The 5,358-nt window shown below is 36.3% G+C and overlaps 1 non-coding gene across 1 annotated transcript; it reads right to left on the bottom strand.

Moving 5' to 3' along the window:
- Positions 1–5,043: 5,043 nt before the first annotated feature.
- Positions 5,044–5,150, bottom strand: LOC141709400 (small nucleolar RNA R71). The gene has a single exon (XR_012569978.1). It is a non-coding gene; the product is annotated as a small nucleolar RNA R71 (small nucleolar RNA).
- Between the last annotated feature and the right edge of the window lie 208 nt (positions 5,151–5,358).

The raw sequence follows: 5,358 nt of genomic DNA, 5'->3' as shown, positions 1-5,358 counted from the left end.
AAGTGTAGTTCTGATGGAGCTTCACCCTTGCTAAGAATAGCCAAGTAGTTGTTGGGAACAAACTTAGCTCCATTAAAAATAATGTCTTTGGGTGCCATTTCTGTGAGAAATCAAATGAGGAAAAGAGTGTTTTCAAGGTGTTTGATAAAATGCTTGTATGAAAAAGAGCTTCTTAGAATATTAGTGGGTGAGAGAAAAAAAGAGAGATGAGTGAATAAGAAAAGTAGTTAAAAGATTAGAAAATCGTTTAACTCTCTTATTTATGCAACCCATATGTTAACAGTTATATTTTTGAAGCATGGCAGACAATTTACACCTGGCAACATGTGTACAGTCAGTAAAAAGTTAAAGCAAGAGTTAGTGGGCACGAGAACTAAGCAGTAATTAATGTGCACATGCAGTTTTTCAAGACAAACACGTTTCCCACTTAACCAAATGATTATGACTATTTTTATCTCACCTAATTATATTCTGATAAAATATGACCGTTTCAGTATTTACCACAAATAAGTCAAGTAAATAAATAATGCCACGTAAGCATCAGAGTTTCCATCAGGATTTAATATCAGAACTTGACTATTATCAGATTTTAACGGTCATCAGAATATGGCTTCTGTACTCAAAAAGTGAATGTTTGTATCTGTGATTCTTCATAAAAATACTGACTTGTTTCTTCAGAGTTTAAGCATCAGAACTTCCATCAGAACTTGTCCTCAGAATTTATGCATATGATACTTAACTGTTTATCTAAAACAACTTAATCACCACAGTAATTTTCATCATTCATATGGAGTGATAGTGTGTGCATTAGCAGAATATCAGATAAAGATTAAAGTCTGATAAGCTTCAGTATATCTTAGAAATAAGGCATAACTAAGAAAAGTGCTTAAAATCTGTCATTAATAATGAAGTCTACTATAGAATAAGTTTATGCAAGAGTTCACCTCAACTGTTTGTGCTCATTTTATGCATCTTTTGAAATTCCTTTTTACAGTGGCTTCTCAGTGTAAGTGAGTCACAACTGCTATCAGAATTTATGTTATTATCATAGTATTTCTCATGTAATAAGAGAATGTGAAAAGTCACCAAGAAAAATTTATTTGCTTTTCTAATGCATATAACTTAATACCAGTAATGCACTTGGATCTTCTCTTCCACATATTTACTCTAAATCTCAAAGGAGTACCTGACATCAATTTTCTTTTCTTTTCTTTTCTTCAGATAAGTGAGGCTTATCAAGCATGTGGTTCATCCTGAATATTTACTGACATCAGAATTTGACAGATAAGAAGCAAGAATCTAGTTTGTGATTTAGTAATAAGATACACAAAGTAAATTTGACTAAGCTCAAAATCCGAATTTGCTCGTGTTAATGAATTTCCACATAAACAATTAATTAAAACATGGGATTTCTAGTATGTTAAAGACTACTAGGTCAGTATCTAGCACAGTAATCCTCATTGGATTGAATAGTCACAGAACATTCAAATCATTATCAGAGTATATAGATCCACATCAGATAACAATCAACATTTAATAAGCATATATTATATGAAGATAAGACAATCTATAAACACTGATCATAAAGTCTGATGCATGAGAACAAAAACTAAGCAGATTTTAGAAAAAGAACCTGAAACCATTCCAAGTTCATTTACCAGTCTTTTAAAAGTAGCTTCACATAGTGGTTTTGTGAAGATATCTGCTAGTTGTTGATCTGTTGGAACAAAATGTAATTCCACTGTACCTTCCATCACTTGTTCCCTTATGAAATTGTACCTAATGCTGATGTGCTTTGTCATTGAGTGTTGAACTGGATTACCTGTCATAGAAATAACACTTTGATTATCACAGTAAATAGGTATTTTAGAAAATTCTAACCCATAGTCCAGTAACTGATTCTTTATCCAAAAAATCTCTGCACAACAGCTTCCTGCAGTAATATATTATGCTTCTGCAGTTGATGTGGAAATTGATTTCTGTTTCTTGCTAAAACAAGAAACCAATCTGCCTCCAAGAAATTGGCAGCTTCCATTAGTGATTTTCCTGTCTATTTTGCATCCTGCAAAATCTGCATCTGAGTAACCTATTAGCTTAAAATCTGATTCTTTAGGATACCACAATCCTAGATCAGCTATACCCTTGAGGTACTTGAAAATTCTTTTCACAGCTATTAGATGAGGTTCTCTTGGATCTGCCTGAAATCTTGCACAAAGACAGGTAACATACATGATATCAGGTCTACTTGCAGTTAAATAGAGTAAAGAGCCAATCATACCTCTGTAGTTAGTAATATCTACTGATGTACCGGTATCTTTATATAACTTGGTTGCAGTGGCCATGGGAGTGGATGCAGATGAACAATCTTGCATTTAAAATTTCTTCAGTAAATTTCTGGTATACTTGGATTGATTTATAAAAGTACCTTCTTCATTTTGCTTGACTTGAAGTCCCAGAAAATAGCTAAGTTCTCCCATCATACTCATTTGATATCTTGACTGCATTAGTTTTGCAAAACTTTCACATAGTTTGGCATTTATAGAACCAAATATGATTTCATCAACATATATCTGTACCAAAAGTAAGTCCTTTCCATGGTTGAGGTAGAACAGTGTTTTATCAATTGTACCTCTATGAAATCCACTTTCTAGAAGGAATTGAGCTAAAGTCTCATACCATGCTCTTGAAGCTTGCTTAAGGCCATAAAGTGCTTTATCAAGCCTATAGATATGATTTGGAAATTTTGAATCTACAACGCCTGGAGGTTGTTCAACATATACCTCTTCTTCCAATTCTCCATTGAGAAAAACACTTTTCACATCCATTTGAAAGACTTTAAACTTTTTGTGAGCAGCATAAGCCAAAAAGATTCTTATGGCTTCCAATCTAGCAACTGTTGCAAATGTTTCATCATAATCAATACCCTCATGTTGATAAGTGGCATTTTAAACCACTTAGAACGTCTTAAAATAGCTTAAATTGGTGTCTTGAAATCAAGTATTTTGTGTATTTGATGCGTTTTTCTAGTGTTTGTGCATTTCAGGGTATTAGTTGCATTTCGAAGGAGTAATCATCAAGAATAAGCATGGGCATGTGTTCAGCATTATGAGAGGAAAGAAAGGGGCGGATTGCAGCGAAGAAACGGAGCAAACTCAGGAATTTTCCAGTAGGGTCCTGAGCGCCCGCTAAGCTATGCTGAGCGGCCGCGCAGAAAGCTGAGCGCCCGCTCAGCTATGCTGAGCGGCCGTGCAGGGTCGGGAATTTTGATAAATTATTTTAGACTTCTACTTCCGTTTGGCTTCCAACTTCTATGTAATCTGAGTTTTATGGGACTATTATATAAGTAGATTTAGAGACGTTTTCACAAGGTTGGATCGTTGTATTAAGCAAGGAGCGAAGGAGAAAAGGAAGAAGACCGTTTTAGCACACCGCAATGAAGAGGAAGCATATTTTCTTGTGATTCTTTATTTCGTTGTAACGTGGATGCTAGTTTTCTTTGTTTTGAACCTAATTACTCTTGTGACGTACTCTGGTTTAATATAATTAGTTTAGTTATTATTCTCTTGTGTTTGTTTATCATGTTGTCATATGAACCCATGATGACGATAAGTGCTATCATGGGCTAATCGTGATCATGGGGTCGTAACGGATTTACTATGGAATTCTTTAGTTAATTGTTTGATACCTTAGTATGTGATGATTGTATGATATCTAGTATTGGTTGTGCGTATTCGTCTTATGTGCGTCGCGAACATATAAGATAGGGTGTTAATCTCTTGTGAAGCGACAGTGGATCTCGAGGTTTAGAACTTGCCATGCTATCATAGGATCATGTATGATGCGCATGATTTGTGGGTAACTCTAACCGTTTTATTCGCCCTGTGTAATCAAAAGGAATAATTTGTGCTTAAATCGTTATGTTGTCAATTTCTGCAGACATATAGGGACTCAACATAATTGATGCCTATTCAACTTCTATCTCAATTGTGGATGCTTGGTAGAATGGTATTAGTACAACGAAAGTTGGCTTTTATTAGTTTCGTGTTATTCGATTAATGTCATCACTGTTGCATGCTAAGGGTAATAACAATAACTATTGAAGGAATTAGTAATGAAGTTGTGATCTCATGAGTGTTTTAATATTGTTAATTCGAAGTGTTAATTAAGTGATTAATTAAGTAGTTAATTGTAGTTAATATTTAGTTAACAATTCTAAGTGTTAGTGTCTTAACATTGAGAAGTAATCATACATTGGTGAGTGAGTTTAATTGAACAATAATTAGTCTGAGTCTCTGTGAGAACGAACTAGAAAGTATTATATATTACTTGCGAACGCGTATACTTGCGTGAATATTAGCGCGAGTTTTCGCCCTAACAAGTTTTTGGCGCCGCTGCCGGGGACTCGGCATATTTGTTTAGTTTATGTACTTACCATCTTTGGTCGTTAGGACTCAGTGATTAGGACGTATTTGTTACTTATTGTTTCTGGTTGTGTTTCAGGTACTTTAGCAAGCGTTTATGCAAACTCGTTCTCGTACTCGCAAGAGGACTTTAGATACAGCTGAGGAGATAGACGAAGTTCTTGATATTCCGGAGAAGATAGATTTTGAAAATTCGGATTCAGGAAGTGAGCAGAAAGAACCAGTAATCATGGGTGATCGTATTATTCAGGCCGATCCAGCTCTTATGGACTTTTCTCGGCCTAAAATTGATGACATTCAGTCAAGCATTCTTCATCCGGCTATTCAAGCTAACACCTTTGAGATCAAGCCGGGCACTATTCAGATGGTGCAGAATTCTGTTTCTTTTGTTGGTGCTGCGACTGAAGACCCCAACATGCACATAAGGAATTTTGTCGAGATCTGCAGCACTTTCAAGTATAATGGCGTGACTGATGAGGCTATCAAGCTGAGGCTTTTCCCATTCTCACTGAGGGACAAAGCTAAAGACTGGTTACATTCTGAGCCAGCTGGGTCCATCACTACTTGGCAAGATCTTGCACAAAAGTTTCTGGTGAAGTTTTATCCGATGGCAAAGACTGCTGCTATGAGGAGTGCTCTTACTCAATTTGCGCAGCAACCTACAGAATCTATGTGCGAAGCTTGGGAACGCTACAAGGAAATGTTGAGAAAGTGTCCACATCATGGAATACCCGATTGGATTGTGATCACTGGTTTCTATAATGGTTTGGGGGCCCAATCTCGGCCCATGCTCGATGCAGCAGCTGGAGGCGCCTTGTGGGCCAAAAGCTATACTGAGGCTTATAATCTTATCGAGATTATGGCTGCAAATGAGCACCAAAACCCAACTCAGAGGATGATGCCTGGGAAGGTAGCAGTTATTCACCGCTATTGCAGC

Source organism: Apium graveolens, chromosome 2, assembly GCF_009905375.1.
Source record: "Apium graveolens cultivar Ventura chromosome 2, ASM990537v1, whole genome shotgun sequence".
Classification (NCBI taxonomy): Eukaryota; Viridiplantae; Streptophyta; class Magnoliopsida; order Apiales; family Apiaceae; genus Apium; species Apium graveolens.
Note: the sequence above shows the minus strand (reverse complement) of the source record. Positions and strands in the feature narration are given on the sequence as shown.